General features: G+C 35.3%; 1 protein-coding gene across 1 annotated transcript in view; it reads right to left on the minus strand.

Moving 5' to 3' along the window:
- The window catches only part of Foxp2 (forkhead box P2), a 509,404-nt gene that overhangs the window by 417,340 nt on the left and 67,064 nt on the right, over positions 1 to 25,000 (minus strand). Inside the window, exon 2 of the mRNA XM_050145932.1 lies at positions 22,135 to 22,276. The gene's annotated coding sequence lies outside the window, so the exon portion shown is untranslated. The remainder of the gene's footprint in view (positions 1 to 22,134; positions 22,277 to 25,000) is intronic.

Genomic DNA, 25,000 nt, shown 5'->3' on the forward strand with positions numbered 1-25,000 from the left:
GGGGGGAGGGAGATAGGAGGCTGGGAGGAGGCGGAAACTTTTTTTTTCTTATTCTCAATAAAAAAAAAACAGAAAAAAAAATCTATGTATGAAGTTACGTAGCTGGTATGCGGGGAAGATGGATCAGTGAGTAAACTGGTTGCTACGCAAGCACAAAAATCTTTGTTCAGACTCAGCATCCACATATAACCTAAATTATTGTGATGGAACATATAATGCAATTATAATCCAGATGTGGTGGACACCTAGAACCCATGTATAATCCAGATGCCGTGGTGGATACCTGCTACCCATGTGAAACCCAAACCTGGGTAGAGGACAACTATTACCCATGTAGAACTCAAATGTGGAGTTGGACACCAATAACCTATATGTGGTGGTAGACACCTATAAACCATGCAAAAGCCAGATGTGGTAGTGGTGGTGAACACCTATTACCCATGTAAACCCAGATGTGGTGGTAGATACTTATAACCCAAGTAAAACCCAGATGTGGTGTTGGGCACCTATAACCCATGTTAAACCAAGATGTGGTGGTGGACATCTTTAACCCACATATATCCCAGCTGTGGTGATGGACATCTGTAACCTTTGTATAAACTAGACATGGTGGCGTACACTTATATCCCTTCTATAATCCAGAGGTGGTACTGCACAGCTATAACCCTTGTATAATCCAGATGTGGTGGTGGACATCTATAGCCCAGTGTGTCATGGTAAGGGATGCAGAGACAGGTATAGCCCAATGACCAGCTAGAGTAGCTGAGATGGCAATATAAGGATTCAGAAAATACGTCTTGAAAATTAAGCTGTAAATTAATAGAGAAAGATATCAAACATTAACTTCTCACCATACTGCATGCATGCACGTGCAAACACATATATTCATATATAACACACACATCAGCATGTGTGCATACATGGATATGTGTGTGTGTCTTTGTGTATGTGTGCTGAATGCATACTGAATGTTACTGAATGAATAGGATTTTACATTAGCAAATGTCAGCAGCCTTATGCAACATTCTGTCACTAAGGATGTGTGGTTGTTGATGTTATATTACTCTTTTCTGCGTGGCTCATGTGAACTTTCTGTTCATAGACATCATGAATTACTAAAGGCAAACCTCACTGTCAGCGTCCCTTCTTATTACTTGCCCATTTTTTAGAAACGAATTCTATCACATTAGCTACTGAGTGAGTATGAGAATAGCTAATAATGGCTTAATGTGCTATTCATGCCAAAGGATTTTTGTTTAGTAATAAAATAATGAAAAATAAAATTATTTCCTTCCTTATTAAAATAATGAGGAAAGTCGAAATTCTGGCATCAAAAGGCCTTTGGGTTTTCTCGAACTCACCGTGTTATAGCTCAGCAGCCATCTTGAGAAAGCCATGCTAAGTATGCTGATACTAAAATCAGAATGTGACATTCAAGAGTGGCAGGAGCTTGCATCCATATAACCACTCATGGAACAGACATTTCAAGACTGAAGTAAAAGGCTATCTTTTTCTAATATTGGTAATAGAGGTCTATATTTAAAAATATCAAAATGATATTAGGAGCCATTGCTGACTGGACAGTGAAACCCAATGCTCCATCTGTCTCCACCACATCAGTCCTAGGATTACAAGGACCTCCTAACATAGCTGCTTCCATTTGTTGCTTGTTTTTACATGGGAGTTAGAAATCATAGCTAGCCTGTCTTTATTGTTTATTTTACCATAGATTCTAAGAATTGAACTTAGGTCCTTATATTGGTAACCACTTTGCCAATGAAATTATCTCCCTGGTTTATCTATTTTATTACTGTATATTAACTGTAGAAAAAAAGAGGCACTAAAATTGTACAAAATCATTGCATTTGTGTGTATGTATGTATGCATGTATAGTACATGATCATAGTCACATATTCTATCACTCTCTCTCATTCATTTCTCTACCTCTTGCTGGACCCCTTCATTAATAGATCGCTTTACTTACTATGTTTTCAACTCACATCCTGTTTATAAAAAAGGAAAATTCTTGAAGTTCTACATTAAATCTGTCTCCTATGTTGTTCTTTAAATCTGAATGGACGGCCTGAATATGATCAGAATATGCTTATGAAATTCTCAAAAAGGTAATTAAAGCATGACTTTTTCATTGGCATGATCAGTCCTTGGTGCTACTAAATTATTTGAATAGAAGACTGAATGTTTTAAGCATTCACTAATTTGATAGTAACAAATCTTAAAAGGTAAAAATAAAGAAATTTGTGTCGAGAAATAGAGTGAACAAGCATATAAGTGTTCAGGCGGGTGTGCTTTTGTACACACATGTGTCAGGCAAAGCATGACCTCAGGTATTTGTCTCTGTCTCTCTCCATTTACTGACTTGAGAACAAGTTTCTTATTGAACCAAAAGCTCACTATTTGGGGTAAGTCAGAGAGCTCTCAAGATGCTACTGCTTCTGCTTCCCAATGCTTCAGCTCCAAACACACACAGGATTCCTAGGTTTTTACACGGATGCCGTGTATTAAAACTCAGACTCTCCTTGTGCTTACAGGGAAAGCGATCTTACCCACTATTTTAAAACTATTTTTAAATAGCTTAAATAAATAGAACTATTTTTTAAACCCCCAGAAGAGAAGATATTCACCAGCAAATTCCAAGTCGAATGTTTCTTTTTCTGCATAGACCCAGCATTTAATCCCACAACTGAGAATGATAAATCAGATAAAATACATCTGGACTCAACACAACATTTTGTCTCACTGTCTTGTGAATACAAGAATAGGTCAAGATACAACGCTGAAAGCCTTTCCTAAACCCCAGCATTATAAGGGTGCTTCACTAATTAACTATTTTCCATTATATCTAAGACTTACAGAAAAGAAAACAATGTTGGCACATTTTGCTGAATAAGGTAGTTTAAAATACTTATATGACACATAACATCAGAAATTTCAACAAATGTAGATATGTTAATTTAAATCTGTCCCACAAAATACAGTTTTCAAAGAACTTTTGGCTATACTATTTCAGTTAGCAGAAATATCACTGTATCTTCTTTACAGGAAGGATAAGAGTGCTAATTCAATACAAGACCTGACATATCAAACAAAAAGCTACCCTTTGGCATATTTTCTATTAAAGAAAGCTCTCTTAAGAGACATATTAAATTGCTAAAATTGCTTAATATGCTAATTGCATAAATGGTAATTGAATATATAATGGTGATATATAATTCATTTATATTTCTCTACACATTTTAACTGGCAGCTATTATAATGAGTAATGTTATGTTTCCAAAGACGTACATGTAAATCTTAATCTGAGAACAAATTACTAAAGTACAAGAGTCAGCAGAGGCTAAACAAGAGCATCATCTGATACTGTATCAATTAAAAAATGATACAAAAGTATTATATTGAAAATATACTCTCAGAATATGATGCTATTTTATAAATAACTTCTCAAGGGCTTACAAGTGTGTTCTTCTTTGCAAACCCACAGCACAACAGCCTGGACTTTTGTGATACAGACCTCTTCATCCACCCCAGATTCTGAGAATCCCTGCAGGCAACCAGCAACTGATGTATCTGTGGAATGTGCTCTTTGAACTGCACAAAAGCCTTCAGCCTTCCCTGCATTCTGCAAAGAAAAACTGCCAAGTGCAATTCTTCCTCAGATTTAACATAACACAAGTGTTACTCTTCCCCACCCCCACTGCACCCACAACTTCTCTTTGCCAGAGATGGTCTATACTCCGTGCATGTATAAACATAAAAAGGAACCATTTTTCTGATCAGCATTAAATGTTTTTCAGTTGTCAAATTATTCAACTGAACATAATATAAAATTCAACAGGCACCATATTTTCTTTTGTGTTATATGTTTTAAGAATTCCGTTTCTACAGACAGATTCGAGAACTGAATGGTATTGGCCCTTTCAATTATATGACTACAATCTTGAGCTTGAATTTTTTCTTACAAAAAGAACAAATACAATAGTTGTTTATACTTAATTCATTTATCCCAGAAAACTCATTAGAGCTGGTAAGAATATGTCCTTCCTAATGTGAATATCTTTTAATATTCCAAATAAATGAAAAAATAAAAGGCTAAATAAGGCCTATGATAGACTTACATAAATATTTAAACTCAACTACTAACTAAATGTTAGAACAAAACATACTTCTTTTCTAGAGGCTACAGAAACTGTTTTTTTTTATTACTGCTAAATAAATTTTTTTATTACTGCTTTTATTACCTTGGCATCATGTATACCTGCATATTTTTCCCTCTTTAATAATAAAGGATGTTTGATTACCAAAGAGTTAGCTTCAGTTTTCAATACTTTCAACAGTTGGTTGGTATAAATAATTATCAGGTACCTTAACCTATTTGAGTTTTTGCTGGTAAAATTTAATTATAAAAGAAAAGACACCATAAATAAGTTTATGTGATTCATAACTGTCAGGAAAACTCGACTTACAGAATACCTAAGAAAATATAAGGCAAGAAAGTAATAGATTCAGAGAAAGCAAGTAAACAACAGAACTGCACTATATAGCCTTATCAAGTGGGATTTTTTTCATTTCATCTGCTATTTATTCCGAAGGCTGGCTTTATACCATGTCTGAGCATCATAGGCATCTTAAGGTATTACAAGGCAAGGCTGACTCTGATTTAGAAGCTGAACCATTCTATATACAGGAATCTTTTTCATCTTTCTATCAAAACCTTATCTTCTAAATCAGTCAAGTCAGTTCTCATCACTGATCCCATACAAACTTGTTTTATTAAAAAACATATATGATACATTTATCTTCTCTTGGGTGCATTTACAAAACAATGACCGAGTCCAGCAGAGGATAGTCGTCAGTGATTCAGTTTAAAAACATCTGAGGTTTCAAGTTCTGGCTCTGTGACTCAACAACACAGTGAGTCACTGAGTTTCATGTACGTGGTCTGCAGAATGTTCCAGGGGAGATAAAAAAATGTAGTCATCAACAGGTTTGAAGGCTAAAGTGCAGGGGGAAAAATACATAAGAGTTCCAACTCCGGTAAACATGTTCACAACTATTAACAGTATCTCTATCTCCTTCAAGTAAGCTGCAATAATAATGTTTTGTATTCTATTTTTATTATCCAAATGTACATATAAAACCACCATATTGTGGCCATGGTTTTAGTTATGCATTATTTTTAATTAAATGCAGTGAGCATTTACTTAATTATTAACATTATCTCCTAAAAGGCATCAGCATCCCTAACATCAAACTCAATTACAGACCTACAGTAATGAAAACAGCTTGGTATTGGTATAAAACAAGAGAGGCTGACCAATGGAATAGAAGCGGACTCAAATATTAATCCACACACCTATTAACACCTGATTTTTAACCAAGAAAAGCTAAAATCATACCATGGAAAAAAAGAAAGCATCGTCAACAAATGGTGCTGGCATAACTCATTGTCAACCTGTAGAAAAATGATAATAGTTCCATATCTATTCTCATGCACAAATCTCAAGTACAAATGGATTAAAGACCTCAATATAAATCTGACAACACTGAACCTAATAGAAGAGAAGTGGGAAGTAGTCTTCTATGAATGGACACAGGAGACCATTTCCTACATATAACCCCAGTAGCACAAACTTTGAGAGTAACAATAAATAAATGGGACCTCCTAAACTGAGAAGCTTCTCTAAAGCAAATGATACAGTCAATAAGACAAAAAGACAGCCTACTGGATGGGAAAAGATCTTCACCATCCCCTACATCAGACAAAGAAGTGATCTTCAAAATATATGAAGAACTCAAGAAATTAGCATCAACATTCTAAATAACCCAATTAAAAATGGTGTACATAACTAAACAGAGAATTCTCAATAGAAGAATCTCAAATGGCCAAAACACATTTAAAGAAATGTTCAACATTCTTAGCCATAACGGAAATGCAAATCAAAACAACTCTGAGATACCATCTTACATCTGCCAAAATAGCTAAGATCAAAAACACTGATGATAGCTTATGCTGGAGAGGATATGGAGTAAGGGGAACACTTATCCATTGCTGGTGGGAATGCAAACTTGTTCAACCACTTTGGAAATAAGTATGGTGGTTCCTCAGAAAATTGGGAATCAACCTACCTCAGGATCCAGTAATACCACTCTTGGGCATATACCCAAAAGATGCTCAATCAAACTAGAAAGATATTTGTTCAACTGTGTTCATAACAGCATTATTTGCAATATACAGAACCTAGAAAAAACCTAGATGTCGCTGAACCAAAGAATATATAAAGAAAAGTGGCACATTTACACATTAGAGTACTACTCAGCATTAAAAAAGACATCTTGAAATCTGCATGCAAATGGATAAAACTAGAAAATAAAACACCCTAAATTAGGTAACCCAGACTCAGAAAGATGAACATGATATGTACTCACTCTTAAGCGGATACTAGCTTCTCCTAGAGAAGCTAAGTACCAAAGTGAACCCTAAGAAAAATGTATGTAGATCCACATGGAAATGGAGAAAAGACAAAATTGGGAGCATTGGGGTAAGGGAAGTAAGGAGGTTAGCATAGGAAGAAGAAAGGAGGGGAGAAGGGGATGGGGGAGGAGAACTTGAGGGAACCGAATAGTCGAGATGGAGGAAGAACAGAGATGAGAGCAAGGAAAGAGATAGTTTGATTAAGGGAGTCATTGTGGGGCTAGCAAGAAATCGGGCTCCAGAGAAATTCCCAGGAATCCACAAGCATGACCCCAGCTAAGACCTTAAGCAATAGAGGAGAGGGTGCCCAAAGTGGCTTTGCCCTGTAGTTACAGCAATGAATATCTTAAGCATCACCATAGAACCTTCATCCAGCAACTGATGGAAAGAACGGCAGAGACCCGCATCAGATCACTGGACTGGACTCCCAAAGTTCAGTTAAAGATTTGGAGGAATGAGAATATGAGCAAAGAGGTCAAGGCCATGATGGGTACCCTCACTGAAACAGTCTACCTGCACTAATGGGAGGTCACCAACCAGCCAGATTGGGAAGGAACAAACATAGGACCAAATTCTGAATGTGGCTGACAATTGCATGGCTGGGGCAGACTGAGGAGCCACTGGCAATGGCACCAGGATTTATCACTATTGTTTGTACTGACGTTTTAGGAACCTATTTTCTTTAAATGAATACCTTGCTCAGCCTAGACATAGTAGGGAGGGCCTTGGACCTTCCCCAAAGCAATGTGCCTTACCATCTCTGGGGAGTGGATGGGGGATGGGGTAGAGGGATAAGTCGAGGGAATGGGAAAAGGGAGTGGAAACTTGGATTCATATGTATAATAAAAAATATAGTTTTTTTGCTTTTTTTGAAAAATGAAAATTATAATCTAAAATACATACAATAAAGCTTCAAAATATGAGAATTTCTTACACATAATACAGTCTTCACATTGCTTCCTACATTGAACCTAAGAATTGAAGACCAAGGCAAGAAACTAAATTCACCTTGAATTGAAATATAATAGACAATTTCTTTTTCTAAAAAAGAACATCAAATTATTTTCAGTGAATATTTTATTGAATCCATATTGTATCAATATCACTTCGGCATTGGGGTCATAGTGTCAAACGATACATAACACAAGTTCACAATTATAAAAGTTGGGAAATAAGATGACCCCTTATGAAGTAAATTTGTTTAATCTAGTGGAAAATGAGTTACTTTTTAAATAAGTATTTACATTAAAACATCATAGTTATTGCCATTCATCTCCATAAAGAAAAATCCAAACTTAAATTTTTTGAATTTTCTCAATTTATGATCTATATAGATTAAAAAGTAATAAAAATAACAAATACAATCATAGATTACTTAAATCATAATAAATATTATCAAAAGGTACAAAGTTTACCAAAACATTTTACCTTAACAAGTAAGCCAAAAATTGTTTGTTAATGAATAGTTAAGTATAAAGGGTTAGAAAAATAGAAAGCTGGCTTTAATGGAGTACTGGGTTAAAATTATTAATGCGATGCTCATAATAAGGTGTGTACTTGTGAGGTAAAAAAAATCAAAATTGTGATTGATGGCTGTCTGGACTATATAGTGACTTCAATTCTAGCTCTTGGATAAAACATATTTCTTGAGACAGAAATATGGAAGAAGAGATGGAGAAAGGAAAGGGAAGAAAGAAGAAAGGGGAAGGGAGAAACGAAAAATATACTAACACCATTATTGTAGAAAATCACAATGGAATGGAGAGTTAAAAATTCACTCTCATTTGTTAATTTAATATATATTTGTTCTTGGAATAGGAGAGTGATGATGACCAAAATATAGTGTGTAGTAATATATATTTCTCATATGAACAGAAACAAGAGGGGTTGACTAGATCAAGACTAATTAAGAATCCTTAGAAAAAAATAGCAATGGAAGAAATGTTTAAAAATGGTAACAAATAAACTAATTAGATTACTTTCTTTGAAAAATGCTGCAAATTGAAGAATGTAGAGTAAAGGTCTTCCTCTGGTCATGGTAGCATCACTGACTTCTTATCTAAAAGTCACATATCCTAGTGGTATCCTTAGCCATTATTTTTAAAAAGAAATTCTATTGTCATATAAAGTAAGATCAAATAAATCAAGTTTTGAATTATTTCATTGTTTTTCATAGAATCAGAACATCAATACGAACATTCGAGAATGTATGAATCTGGTTGTTTAAATTGTCCAAATTACTTGTGAGTCATGCCACTAAAAAATAAGAAAAATAAAAAGAAATTAAAAAGTATACAATAGATATGTTTTAAAGAGAAATGGAAGACTCAGGTAAAGAATCTTCAAAGATTTATGAGCTGACATTATGGACACTAGAATGACCATTTCCAAGGAAACATAGTGATAACAATGCAAATTATTAAACAAGTTTGCTTGATGTTCACTGCAGGGGCTGTCATCTCTCCAGCTAAATCTCAGCAAGCCCCATCTTACCAAACTTTGCCCAACATAGAGGCAACATCATACGAATGTATACATTTCTTGCAGGAATGTGGAGGGAGAAACTTGTTGCTTGAATTCTAATTGGTCTTAATAAAAAAGCCCAGAGTCAGATATTAGCGGGGTGAAAGCTGAAAGATTAGAGAAGCAGAGCAGCCAGCCACTAGTTATTAACCACTACCAAATTCTCAAACCAGATCCTGTTCCTATGAATCCTTAATATAAATCCTGAGCTCCTGTTTTATATTCCTCTCTCTGCCCAGACATATCACTTTCCATCTAAACCTCCCTAGTAAAGGGATTAAAGGTGTGAGCCATCACCATGTCTCTCTGTTTCTCTTTTATACTGATTCAATCTCGTGAAGTTCAGGGTAGCCTTGAACTCCCAGAGAACCATCTGCCTCTGCCTCCTGAGTACTGAGATTAAAATTGTGTACCGCAGGCCAGCTGGCCTTGGTGAGTTCCTGATAGAACATCCCCATTGTCTCAGTGTATGGGTGCACCCCTCGCGGTCCTGAGTTCCTTGCTTGTGCTCTCTCTCCTTCTGCTCCTGATTTGGACCTTGAGATTTCAGTCCGGTGCTCCAATGTGGGTCTCTGTCTCTGTCTCCTTTCATCGCCTGATAAAGGTTAATATTCAGGAGGATGCCTATATGATTTTCTTTGGGTTCTCCTTCTTATTTAGCTTCTCTAAGAACCCGAATTATAGGTTCAATGTCCTTTATTTATGGCTAGAAACCAAATATGAGTGAGAACATCCCATGTTCCTCTTTTTGGGTCTGGGTCTGAAAAAGCCTGGGTCAAAACTGGTCTCGCTGAACATAGCGGACAAGGAGGACTACTGAGACCTCAAGAACAATGGCAACGGGTTTTTGATCCACTGGACCTATTGGTTTCGTGGGAGCCTAGGCAGTTTCGTGGATGCTCACCTTACTAGACCTGGATGGAGGTGGGTGGTCCTTGGACTTCCCACCGGGCAGGGAACCCTGATTCGAGGGAGGGGGGCTTGATTGGGGGAGGGGGAGGGAAAGGGGAGGCGGCGGTGGGGAAGAGACAGAAATCTGTAATAAATAAATAAATTAATTAAAAAAAAGATATCCAAGGGGAAAAAAATTGTGTACCGCACTGCCTGTCCCCTATGACTAATTAGTGTGACTAGAGCCACTCTTTGATCTTCAGGAAAACTTTATTTGTTAAAGCACAAATAAAATACCATAAGCAGAGAACTTGGAGGAAGGCTGATTGCAGGTTTTCTTTCCGCGACTGGCTCACCTACCTCTGGATATTATCTAGGCTCACCTGCGTGTGGATAGCACTTCCCAGAACAATTTAGGACCTTTTATATCAATTAAAACTTAGGAAATGACCCATATACCTAACTACAGATTAATTATGATGGCGGCAATTCCTTAATTAGTGTTTCCTCTTCCCAAGACTCTCGTTGGTTTCAGGTTGACAAAGAAAGACTAACCAGCAAAGCATTCATGACCAATTAACCACAATGCAAAAATTTTTACTCAGGTATGTGCATAATATGTAAAATGCATGCATGCTAATTTTCAGAGCAGTGTTAGTGCTAAATGGCAAGAGGCAGGAGAACAAGGCAAATTACCAAGAATAGAAGGAATTTAAATAAACGGTGGTGTAGTCACACAATTGGAGTGACACCAGAGAAGGAAACAGAGTCGTCTACTCACTACACATGACAGCAAGGAGGAAATACGAAAACTAATCCTGAAAACAGAAAGCCAGTCCCCGCCTACCCCCCCAAACAAGCTAATGGGGTGATAAGTCAGAATAGGCTTAGCTTGCAAAGAGGGGAGAGTAGGGAGGGGAGCAGAGAAAAATGTAGAGCTCAATAAAAATCAATAAAAAAAGAAAGAAATAAAAAGTCATGAATTAATGCCTCTAAAAAAAAAGGGGGGGATGAAAGCTACTAGCGGACCGCAAAGTGACGGGTGGAGGGGAGACATCTAAAGTTAAAGTTATGTTTCATGAGTTGTATACAGTATACACAAGTTCATTCATCCCACGAAAAATTACCAAACGCACATTTAAAATTTGTGTAGTCTGCCACATGTGAGTATAATTCAGCTAGTGCAATGTTTACTTTAAAATAACTAAAAGTCTTAAACTTGTATGTTTCAACATATATACTGAAAACATTATTTTAGAAGGATTTTAGATAGAACTCTATCTTCCGTTAAGTAAATAGTAAGTAATTCTAGACCCAAGCTACAGTGACATCATTCTGCATGTATTTGTGGCTTTTTAAAACCTATGACACAAAATAACAAAACAAAATATTAACAAATTTCAGATCTGGATATCTTAATGCTTATTATCCTATTTTTTTCAACTTTTAGACCGTTTCACAAAACAAATCTGAAAAAAAAACCCTTAAGTTTGGATTCTAGAATGAAGATTTTTAAAATTATTTTTTCCTGAAAAGCATGCAGAAGTAGTTTGACCAGATCAGATAAACCTACCTGAAAGTCTTTACCCTGAGGACTAGCCTTCACAGTACCAGAAGGTACTATGCAAACTTCCATCCAAATGAAGGAGGCAACCAATAGTCCTACCAGGTACAACACATATGAAGCACAACAATGACCAGCGTGGCATAACAATCCTAATTATTTACTAGTGACACTCATAGCTTGGCAGAACATTCCAGTTCTCTTAGTAGACCTAAAATCCAAACAAGAAGAAAACTATGCCTAGTACTGGAAAGATAGCCAACTCCTCAGACTAATGAAGTCATGGATCTGGAGAAGAACCTACAACTGCCATATTACTAAACAAGCATCATTCCTGACTACATTCAAGCAATGTTTTTTAATAGCTTAAGCTACATGACATTGTGGGTTTGCATTTAAATGAGATTTTAGATCTTAATACACTTAATGCCTTTGTCCAAAATCTAAAATATAACTCGGATATGGAAAAAATTATTTTCCTTATTTAAAGTAACAAATTGGGAGGCGTTAAGTTCTACAACAATAAATCATTGAAAATTTAAGCAATTTAAGTGGAAATGATCACTAGGTCATATATGTTGAAAGCATATGTTTTCAAACCAGTCCATAATATCTGACCGAAGACCTGTTTCTTCCCCCTTTATGTATTACCAAAAGCAAGAATGAAAGTGGGGCATGTGTGTAATAGTTATACAGACACAAATGTCAGTATCACAGATTTAGACTGTGGACATCCACAGAAAAGAACTCCGGGTTCCAAAAATACTCTGCCCCTTGCTCGAGAGAGCACTGCAGCAAACACTTGCAAACACTCCGAGGAAAACCAACCAGCCCAACAAACAGGCAGGAGGCTTCATATGCATTTTGTGTTTCTCAAAAAATCTTAATGATAAAGTCTTGTCATTAAATTCTGAAAATATGCTGAAATGCATGTTTTTAACTATCTGCAAAAAGAAAGAATAATCGGCGGAAACTAAGAGTTTAGTCTTTTATGATGAATATAAACTCAGATTTAGGTCAGGGGATTCCATTCTTTCATTTGGACATTTTGGTTTCCGCTAACAACACCTACTTTAGTGTCTAAGAGCAAGCTTCGGGGAAGGCTTTATCAGTATTTAGCAGTCACAAAAACACAAATTCTGAGAAAATAGGCAAGTACACAGGCTATTGCCTGAAGATATCAACTGTCCTTTCCTAAACAGAAACATGCCATGTTTTGTTGATACTTAAGGGAGATCTGCCCCCTTCTGAAGAGAAAAGGAAGAAGAGTAGATTGGGGTGGTGGGACAAAGTCAGGGTTGGGGAAGGGCATGGGAGGAGAGGAGGGAGACGGCGGCCTGAATGTAAAATCTAGATCATAGTAAGAGATTTTGTGGAAAATTATATCACGATTTGTGAAATTTCTACCGACAAATATCTGACTCAATTATAAAGAGATGCCCAGAGCTCTTTAGGAAGCTGGCACCTTATTGAATGAACACTAAACCCAAAGAACATCAGGCTTACATTCAGAAAGATTCAGCTCCTAACTTGCATGTCTTTCTTGTCAAAACTGACACCTCTCTTTCTAGGCTTTTAATGGATACATCCCTTTGTCTCTCATATTCCTATACATCTTCTCGAGGCACATCGTTTCGAAGTCTAATCAATATGTACTAATCCATTATTCCCTGAATTACACACTTGGGAAAACAAATAATACTATTCTTCTCTTGTGCACTGGGAATTTGTAAAATAAGTATTAATGTCAGATCTTTTATAAGGATGTAAGAACAGTACACACAGGTTAATAAAATGTTACATAAAAACAAGGGCACCAAGAAATAAGTTTTTAAAAATTTCCATGTGGTGATAGAATCCATATTTTCCAAATTCCAAAATTTTATCATTTCCAGAAGAAATCTCTGCTTCAGAGCTTTAAAAGTACCATGACTCTTTAAAACATTACATATATTTTTCAGAAAGACATATAAACTATACATATGTATATTATAATTGCATACATATTCTAAACATATACATTTATTTGTGAGCAAACACTTAAATGAAATGACAGGGAAAAGAGGCAATACAGGAAATGGATGACTGTTCTATGCAGGCATGCTTTATATTTGATCATTTAACACTGACATAATCGTATAAGAAAATTTTCACATGCAGACTCACCCATAATTAATAAATATTGTAAGTGACAGAGCAAACACTTGATCCCAGGTCAGACAACTCCAAATGGAGCTTTCTCCTCCACAGGGAGCTAAGCGAAGTTTTGAGTAGCCTATCAGCATTGCTTTATGCTTTTCTCACATAGAAAAAAAATGTACCTTGGCACCAAGAAGAAACATAGATTTTTCTCTCTTTAAAAAAAAAATCTGATTTTAGTCCCAAAAAATCAATATGGCAAAGGAAAAGTTGCTACAAAGATAATTCTTAGTTGAATATGTTCAAAATGCAATTCCCTGGTAATCTGAGCTTTGGCCAAGACAAATCAAAATCTTAGATATTTTATAAATGCCAAGATTTTGGAGAAACAAAAAAAAAATTGCAACAGCAACAGATGCATTTTCCCTAGACATTTGTGTTGAGCCTAGCTATATCCAGAGCCTGAAGATAAGGGGGTTTTATATTTAATTTTTTATGAATAATAAATCCTGATTTCTCTTAGTACCATCCAAGTAAATAATATTGTATTCCCCCTTCAGAAAATTTAGCCAATTGAAACTACCAAAAATGAAAGAATAAAACAAAAAAACAGTGGGAATTGGCTGGGTAAAGAAAGAAAACAAAGAGATACTAAAATATGCATATTAATCTCTTTAAAAATTAAATTATAGTAAAAAAAATATAAAGGTATAACCGGGCAGAGAACCCTGATTGCTTTTTGGGCTGACAAGGGAGGGGGACTTGATAGGGGGAGGGGGAGGGAAAGGGGAGGCGGCGGTGGGGAAGAGACAGAAATCTTTAATAAATAAATAAGTTAATTAAAAAAAGTTATAAAGGTATGTGTTACATTTTCTTTTTTTAACCTGTCAACATAATTTCAAAAATCAAATCCCACTTAAATGATTACACTAAGTGTTGTAAGTGTTTCTGAGAAAGAAGCTTCTATACAAGCTACCTGAAAAACTGAGGAAAGGAAGTTGGTGTGGTACATGCTTATAAGCCCAGATCATGAGATGGAGGCCATCCTGGGCTACATAAGACAATTCTATCTCAATAACCTAAAATTCAGAAAGAAACAATGAACAGATAAAAAAAAGAGGAACTTAATACTGCATAATGAAAGCTATTATATTTAATGTTATTAAAGTCTCCATCAAATTTTGGACTAATATTTTTCTTAAATTCAAAACAAGAGTATCTTAGGTATATATTTTTTCATAAAGGTTAGCATAAGTATACAAGTGTAGAGTTGCTCCCCGGTACACTTTCTCCAAATAAAACAAGCTCTTCTGTATTATCACAAAATACTAAGTTAATAAATTCATCTTTCTAAATTTGAATATTCATTGTCGATGGATTAAATTTGAAATTATCCTAGCTTTTCTTAGAATTCTGCTTAACAAAAATCATGACGAATGTGTGTTAAATTCTGTTTTGCTGTGAATTACATTAGACATGCAGAAAGTTTCTAAAATGGGATGTACAGCACAATTTTTTTGATTAATGTCTTTAGTGTTTTAGAGCATATTAGATTACAGGAAAGCTAAGCAGAAAGCACATTGTTGTGGTGCACACCCTCCCCACCACACCTCTACACCAGCCCCCCAAACACACAATACTCTAACAGGAACATGGGTCTGTGGGACATTTGTCAATCAATGCACATATCATGCTATAGTTTCATAACCCTAGAATTAACTCTTTAATTTTATCATTTCATTGGGCTTTAATAAATATACGATGTCAAATATCCATCATTACATTATCATACAGAACAAACTCACTACCCTGAAATGTCTCTGTTATTCCTACATGTATTAGTATACATCCAAACAGGAGTGATTCAGAACCCCAGTGTTCCAAATCCTCATCTTCACTTGTGGTTTAGCCATTCCCGATACGTACACATTGGTATTTCATTGCCTTCACTGCAATACACAATAATGATAATCTTCTATATAATCATTTATTTATGTGTATTTTATTTAGTTTGGGATATATTTAGGTATCTTGCCCAGTAGGGACATGCATGTGCAAATGTGTGTGTTAATATTTGTCATGTGAAGACTAGAACTCACCCATAGGGTATTATACCTTCAATAAAGTTTGTAGAGGCATTTCATTTGTATCTTAATAAATAAAGCTGGCCTGAAGATCAGAGAGTAAAACAGCCCCACGAGTCAGCCTTACAGACCAGACAATGGTAACACACACCTTTAATCCCACGAGCCACACTAGGTGTCGTAGAAACTGGATGGTGCATGCTTTTAATCTGAGTCCTAGAAAGGATTATAAAATGTGAGCAGACTATTCTGGCATTCCTGGAGGTAGCATCACCATTTCAAACTGAGGTAGAGGTAAGATACAGTGGCTGGCTGTTTTGTTTTTTTCGGTCTTCAGGTTGAACCCCAATATTTGTCTCTGAGTTTTTACTAATTGTGCTTCAAAAGTTGTTTTATGAGAAAAGGTCTTTCATTTGCTTGATATCACAGATTTGACTAGGTTTACAGCCTATTCACACTACCAACTATCTATCGACCTGTCTCTACCATCACAGTACTGGGATTAGGATGTGCACATCCTGCCGAGATTTGCTTCATAAGCTAATTATTGAGTTTTAAGGTTTTTTATTAAGAGTACAAGTTCTTTATCAGAAATCATTTATGAATAGATGTTCTCAGGCTGCAATTTGTCTTCCCTCTCTTCAAAATGGCAATCTCACATCTTACATCTTCCTCCCGTAAACCAAGCTTTTGGTGCCATATTTAAAATATCCCCACCAAACCTAGGGATATTTATAATTTCTCTTTCCTTTCTACTAGTTTTTTCTTCCATTTATAGCTCATTTTGTGAAAGGTGAAATGTGGTGTCTAGATCTGATTTAGAAATGTTGTTATATAAATATCGAGCACCATTTATTGAAAAGGCTATCCACTAGTGAATTGCCTTTACTCCCTTGTCAAAGATAAGAGGATTATATAGTCTGAGTCTATTCTAGAGTTGTCGGTTCTATTTCAGCGGTATATGTACTCCTTCTTTTTTTTTATGTACTCCTTCTTTAAACAATGACACATTATACTGATTACTACAGACTCACATTTGAATTATGGAGTGATTGTTCTTCAGGACTATGTTGAATATGCTATTTTGCCTTCCCATATAAATTGAAGGGTCAGTTTCTCACTGTTTACAAAAGAAATTGTGGGGTTGTAGATAAAGCTAAGTGCACAAAGCACCTGATGCCCAATAAAAAGAACAGAAATTCAATTCTTCAGAACCTGCAGAAAGCAGGACGTAGAAGTAAGTGTTTGTTATCCCAGAGCACTTATGATGAGATGGGAGGAGACAAAAGAAGCATAAGAGGCTTGCAGGCCACGTGACCACGCTTACACATCTGCACACAAGGCATCCTATCTCAAACAATGTACAAGTTGTGGACCAAAAACTGAAGTTATCCGCTTACCTTCATGAACATGCTGTCAATAATTTGCCCATGTTCACACTCAAAACTCTACACATACCTACTTACCGCATACCTCACATAACCATATTTTTTTGTTTAAAATATAGTGCTGGGATTTTACCTAAGATATTCAATCTACAAAAGACATTAGAAAGAACTGACATCTGAGCAATATTAAGTCAGATGACAAAGAAAATTCTCCCCAATTATTTAAGCCTCATTTGAGTCTTTTGCATCAGAGTTTTGCTGTTTAAGTATCATTGGTCTTGTATGTGACTTGCTAGATTTAAGCATGGATCTTTTTTCTTCAGGTTAATGTAGAAGGTAGGGCATCACTAATTTCAAATCTCTCGTGTTTGGTGTTGGCAGACAAGGAACTGTTGGCTTTTTCATAGTCATTTTTCTGTTTTTAAAATTAGGAACATCCTTAGTTTTGGTGAGGATCTCTTAGAGATGGCACCAAAAGCATGACTTGCGACAAAAAGAAAGATCCTGTGAAATTGCCACTGCTAACTAAAGGAAGCTAGACCACAGACTGAGAGGATGTAATCTTTGTGCAGGCTTTCGTCAGCTTCAACGTCTTTGCTGGTGATGATGATTCTCTGCTTCTCATTGTTTAGGCAACCCTGTCTTCTATGACCAGACGCTGTTCTGGTGTTGTTGTTGTTTTTTTTTTTCACCATCCTTTCAAAACTATAATTTCTTTTCCTTCCTTTTTTATTTAGACTTCTAGTAGGATGTTGAATAGCAATGGAGAGAGTAGACATCCTTACCTTTGTTTATCAGAAAAGCAAAAAGCATCATATCAATTGCTATTCATAAAGCAAGCATCTGTGCAAGTACCAACCCAGTACATGAAATGAAAGCTATCACTGTATGAGAAGTTTCTGGAATCCCAATTTCACTTAAACCTGTTGTTGGTTGGTTTTTCTTCTTTCTACTTTTTTTGCTCCTTGCTCTTTGGGGGGCTTGCCACCCAGCTACCAAAAAAACCTCATGGAGTCATATTTTTTATTTTCAATGTCTGGCCTTAGCTTGACTTGTATATAGCCAGCTTTTTCTTAACTTAAATTATCCCATCTATCTTTTGCCTCTGAACTTTTATCTTTCTCTACTCTATTTGCCTTTCTTTACTTCTTACTCAATTGATTGCTGTGTATGTGGGTGGCTCGTCCCTGGAGTCTTCCTCTCCTTCTTTTCCTGCTCCACTTATCTTTTCTTCCCATATTTCTCCTCCTATTTATTCTCTCTGCCTGCCAGCCCTGCCTATTCTTTCTCCTGCCTAGCTATTGACATTCCGCTTTTCCTTAGACCAATAATACACAGACAACGTAACACAGCTTCACAATATAACGGTAAGAAAAACAGTTTTGCATCATTAAGCAAATGTTCCACAACATAAACAAATGTAACACAACTTCAGCTGATATTCTACAACACCTATCTAAAATTAAACTACCATAACTTTGGTTGTAATAACTTCTTGTATTCATAAATATACCAAATGGGATTTGGGAATTTACATAAAAGAAGTCATACAGCATCATTATTTTATAACTAGATTTTAAATCAAAATCAAATTCTCTGAGTCAAGTATATTGTTGCTGATTTACTTTGTTCATTGTCACTGCATTTGAGTCAAATACCAGAAAATCCTTGAAAATGACATCTTCTAACCTACCAACAACCTCATACCAAGGAATGAGTGGATGCTACCTAGTCCCAAATCTAAATAACTGTTTAACTCTAAACTAATTTTTTAAATAAAATACACACGTTTCATGTAAATAGATGGGATATTACAGGGCTTTGTGTGTGGTGGCTTTGTAATTCATTGGTTCAAAAAATGACTTTTTTAAATGTTTATCTAGGTCTAATACAAAAAAAAGAAAATTTTCCCATATGGTCAGGTGCTGATGAATATACTTTCTTCATAGATGAAAATTAAAAGTGGTCAGGAACTATACAAGACTGTCCACTCTTGGCATACTTATTCAATATAGTACTTGAAGTCTTTTTTATCTTATTTTTTTTGTTTGGTTTTTCAACGCAGGATTTCTCTGTAGCTATGGGGCCAGTCCTGGAACTAGCTCTTGTAGACCAGGCTAGCCTCAAACTCACAGAGATCCACCTGGCTCTGCCTCCCGAATGCTAGGATTAAAGGCTTGAGAAACCACTGCGTGGCAAGTCCATAAATAGCCCTGGAAAACTCTTATAGGCACTTTTAGCAATGTAGCTGAATACAAACCTAACTCAGAATAATCAGTAGCCCTGCTATCTACAAATGATAAATATGCTGAGAAAAAAATTCAGGGAAACAACACCTTTCATAATAAGCAATGCTTAAACTATATACAAGATATAAAATAACTTGTAGTAACTGAAACCAAGCATGTGAAAGACTTGTATGATGAAAACGTTAAGACAGTGAAGAAAGAAATTGAGGATGATGTTCAGAAGATGAAAAGATATTCAATGCTCATGGTTCATTAGAATTAATAGAGTAAATATGGCCATTCTACCTAAAAGAATCTATAGATTCATTGAAATAGGCATTAAAAACTCTACCACAATTTTTCACAGACAATTTACAGGGTATGAAAACACAAAAATACAAAGTTAGCTAACACAATAGTTAATAAGAAAAGAACATCAGCACGTATAAACATGCCAGACCTCAAACTGTACCACAGAATGTAGTAATAATAACAGAATGATATTTGCTCAAAACAGACATGCTGGTCAATGGATTAAATGGAACACATACACATAAGTCCACATACCTATGAACACCTGATTTCTTATAAGCAAAGCATAAGTACATACTGGGAAAGGACAGCATCTTCAACAAACTCGATGGTTTTGTGTATAAGAGTCCACATAGATCGATACGTATTACCCTATGCAAATCTCAACTTCAAATTGATAAGTGTCTCAAAATAAAACTAAATTAACAGGAGCTAATAGGCAAGATTTTAGAAGAAGAAGTTCTATGACTTTCTTCATAGAGCATTAGCACGGGCACTAAGATCAACAATAACAATAATGGGACCTCATGAAACTGAGAAGCTTCTGCATGTCTAAGATTCAGTCATTCAGGCAAACTTACGGCCTACATAATAGAAGAAGATAGTAACTGGATGTCCAATGAAAAGCTAATATCAAAAATATATTTCAAAATAAAATAGCTAGATATAAAGAAATGGGCAATTCAATATGGGGTACTGAGCTAGAGAGTAAATTCTCAAAGGGGGTAACTAAAATGGCCATAAAACACATAAAGAAGTGTTCAACTTCCTTAGTCATCAGAGAAACAAAAATCAAATCTATTCTGAGATTTTACCTTGCACTTGTCAGAATGTCTAAGATTAATAATACAAGTAGCATGTCAGGCTGGCAAGGATGTGTACTAATGGAAATACTCATCGATTGCTTGTGGGACTCTACCGTTATAGGCAATATAGGCAATTGCATATAGGCAATATGCAATTGAGTGTACCAATTCCTCAGGAAGATTGGTATCTGAAACCCTCTAGATCTAGCTTACCACTCTTGGGCGTACACCCTATGGATACATCATCCAACCACAGAGACACTTTCTCAAACACATTGATTATTCACAAACACATTATTCATAATAATTAGAATCTTGAAGCAACTTAGATGCACCTCAATAGATGAACGGATTAGGGAATGTGGTACATTTACACAATGGAATATTATTCGGCTGTGAAAAAGAATGAATTTATGAAATTCACAGGAAAATAAATAGAGTCAGAAAATAAAAATGTAAGTTTTTCCATGGAAGTTAAACTAAAACCAGAAAGAGAAATGTTTTAGGAATTCATTTATGTGGATATTAGCTACTATGCCAATGATAACCAAGTGACAATTTGTAGAATCACAGATGATAGGTATAGATAAGGAAGTAGTGGCAACAGATGGATCTCCCTAGGAAAATGATAGCCACATGCAACTAAAAAGTTTCTTTTCTCTGAGGAAATCTCACAGGGGAAACAAATTACTCTTAAGTGCAGGCTGCATTGCAAGAACTAGATGGGCAAAAGAATGTGAAATGAGTGGTATCTTTGGAAGTTCTTTATCTCATACTGACATGTCAGGGATTTTATTGATTTTTATATATACTATATATAGTGTGTGTGTTTCTCTCTTTTTACCATACATACACATTGTATCCTAGTTTAGTGTCTTTATGAGATTGCTAAGTGCATGAACAAGTGTCTCTTTCCTTGTCTATTTTTTTCCGGCTTGTTTATCCTATTCTGATGTGTTAGTTTTTGTTCTATCTTATTATAATTCATTGCATTTTCTCATTATCCCTTAGAGGCCTATTTGGTTTTTAATGGGAGTCAGGATGGGGGAGGATCCAGATGGGAAGGGAGGAGAGGAAGAACTAGGAGGAGTTCATAGAGGGGAACTCTAATCAGATTATATTGTAGGAGATAAAAAGTAATTTTAAATAAAATGAAACAAAATTAAAAAAGATTTTCCTAAAATAATAAATATTCTTTCCACTATATTTAGATGAAAAATTTGATAGAATTTCAGTCCAATACAGTCTCAGTATGGGAGATAAAATAAAAGGCGGAATGTCAGGGTTACCATGTGGTGGGTTTAAACAGGCATAGTACAATAGTCTTATTCTCAGATATGAAAAAGTACACCAAGGGAAAAAGCCAGAATATGCAGTAATAAGACTAAAAATTGGCACTCCTCCTAATACTAAATTAAGTAATATTTTTACATCAGAACATTATCAAGTCCTTAATAATTCACCATCAAAAAAGCAATGAGAATTAATCCATTTTGTATTGGATATTATTATTCTAAAGAATTGATAGTTGTAGATTGAGTCAGTAAATATTTAACACAAATCAAACTGCAAAAGTTACTAAACAAACAACTGCATATTTGTGGACATAGTACAAATGATACAAACAAATTGTCAACGTTTAATTTTTTACTAAAATCTCAATGTAAACTGTCATGAGCGACGGAGAACACAGAGCGCTGTTGACTTACGAGTGGAGGGGGAGCTTTAGCCCTCTCTCTGGATGCAGCGGTCTTCTTCTTCGTGTTTGCAATCTTATTTTCGCCAGAAAATTCTTCGATTTACAGAGTAGGTGAGGGTCAGACTTCAACAGACTTCTCTTATTTGATTGATCTAGGGAAAAAGTATACTTTTGGTGAATCATGACGGAATGCATTAAACTATTTTTTCTTCCTATTAGAGAGTAGAAATTTCATTCTATTTTCTGTTAGGGTGGCAGTAAACAGGAATGTCAAAACTGCCTTGTTGAACATTAAAAATCAATAAAATCCTAGTACTTTAACAGCACTGAAAAAGAAACCCACAACTATATACTTTTTCATTTCCATAGCTAAGCAGCAGAGCAAGAGAAAATTAATATTAAAAATCCAAATGGGTAGAAAAGCCTCCTCAAATGTATTTTTAAAAGACTGACATAATTTTGCAAATCCATGACTCTGGATGGACTGACTGAGACAATTACATTTTAAACATTTTTACTCATTAATTTTAACATCTCAAGGCTAAAGAATGACAGGATGATTAGAAAAGAGTAAGGGAAATCCATTTTTAAAAACTTTAATGGAATAATAAAAAGAGATGATTTTAGAAGCCTAAGGTAGAGCAGAAATATGTAGAACAGGCTTCATAAGCGAACAAGAAATGTATAGTAAGAATGATTTTAAACGGCATCAAGCTTGGAGAATGCCTGCTCATGCAAGGCATCCTGGGCAAATTAGAATACATTACGCAGATGCTGCCTAATTATATCATAATTCTGTAATAAATCTATTAGGTGTTAGGAAATACAGTCATTCATTTTGCAAAGATAGGGGAATTTGCTATATGAATATCTGATCTTTGGTATTAAGAACATCAGTGAAGTTAAATGAATTCAACTTATTACATAAATTTTAAGAAATGTAAGTTTTTGATAGTGGATATTTTCTGCTTCATTAAAATTACATATTAAAATAATCATCTTAAATTCTTACCATATGCCAGATCATATCTGGTGAGTTATCTTAAAAAATCACTGAATTTCTTCTACTAAGTAATATTACAATATAGAGGGTTACCTTTGTGGGAAAAATTGGAAATAAAATATCGATGTTTTGTGAAAGGTTATAACAGTACTTTAAACTTTGTTTTTGCTCAGAAACTAGACACATCACACTGGTGATTCATGTTTTTCTTGTGTTTTGGGAAATTTTAAACAATGTGAATCAATATAAATAACAGAGTAAACACTAAAACTAAATTTTATATGGGGAGGAAAGTACCTCTTTAAAACATTTTTCTAATTACAAATTGCTACTTTCCTTGCCCCCTTTATTTGGATTAACTGAAGATTATTTGAAGATAAAACAGCAATAAAAATTTTATCACCAAAGATCTGATAGCATGCTACTTCTCAATTCCCCTTCTCCACTTGGGTTCAGGATCCCAGAGAGGGAATGGTGATATCCACAGTACTTGGGTCTTTCCATCTCCCTTAGTAAGGTCAGGTTATTCCTACCCAGAAATCCTCAGAAACCCTCCTCACTTTTTGTCTTAATTTTCTTAATTTGTCATAAAGTTGATACATTCACATCAACTGACAGTCAGCAAAACTATGCATAGTACATTTGTCAGTAGATTTGTTCTGTATAAAGAAATTATAGTTCTTGTAACTAACTACAGTCATTAAGTTAGATAAAATGAAAAGACCTTCTTACAGTGGCTGGTGCACGGTGAGCCTGTGTTCACGAGAAAAACAGTTTGACCATTCTTCATTGCCTGGAATGGATGTGTTTCAAATACAGCTCAAATGTGATTAGCCCTTTACTCCTAAAACTTTTTATTTATTCATGCCAAATATGACTAATTATTATTTATTCATCGTTTGATTATTTATTGATAGATTATTGTCCATTTTAGTTGTTGTTATATCCCATGATACTACTTTACAATATAACTATTTGAGGATATTATAATACTTAATTCCATTATGTTGACATTAATTAATTAATAAATAAATTAGATGTTTGAGTACTAAGCTTTGGTTTCAAGACTATGGTAATATTTTAAGGTTATAGAACCTTTAAGAGGTGGGGTTGATGGAAGGAAATTGCATTATTGAAGGTGTTCTCAGTGACGGAGTCACTGGGGACCCTACACACTCCTCAATTTTTAGCAACCATGAAATATACAGAACTCTTTCCCCCATGATGTGGCAACCCAAACTCAGAGGATAGAAGCATTCCATATTGAAACCTCTAAAATTGTGATAAAAAACTAAAACATTTCCACCTTCTAAGTTCTTTATTTCAAATACTTTGCTTTGTAATGAAAATCATATGACGCAATTTCCACAAATACAGACAAGGTTTGCCTTTCTGAGCTGATCTGCTGGCTTAAAGTGACTCCTAGGAACACACGTTCCTAATGAGTTCCCTTCTAAGTCTTAACTCATCTCAATCATATTCACAGCATTCCCAAATTTGTATTTCTGAAAGTTGAGTTAGATAATAGTTGAACCCTTTGAGATACATAGTGAGTAGGTTCTAAAGAACATTCAAATGTCCTGGAAGACCCAGGGGCAACCAAGACTAGAACAGTAGAGGCATCTGTTTCTGGTTTTCTCTTGCAATCCCAGTTTGTTTCACTTAGAAAGATGGTTGCAGGTCATACTAGGTTTGGAGGCAAACAGTACATTGAACAATGGGAGGAAGCATCTGAGGTTTACAAAATAAGTGTATAAAGAGAAAAGTACAGAGCAGACCAGGTGCAGCTTCCAATGAAGTACAGTCTGCAAGTTCAGTGAAGAACAGTTCTTAGTAGGTAGAGAAACAATTAGTCATGAGAAGGTTGAAGCTT

The sequence above is a fragment of the Alexandromys fortis genome, unplaced genomic scaffold, assembly GCF_014885135.2.
Source record: "Alexandromys fortis isolate MF-2015 unplaced genomic scaffold, M_Fortis_MF-2015_v1.1 scaffold_34, whole genome shotgun sequence".
Lineage (NCBI taxonomy): Eukaryota > Metazoa > Chordata > Mammalia > Rodentia > Cricetidae > Alexandromys > Alexandromys fortis.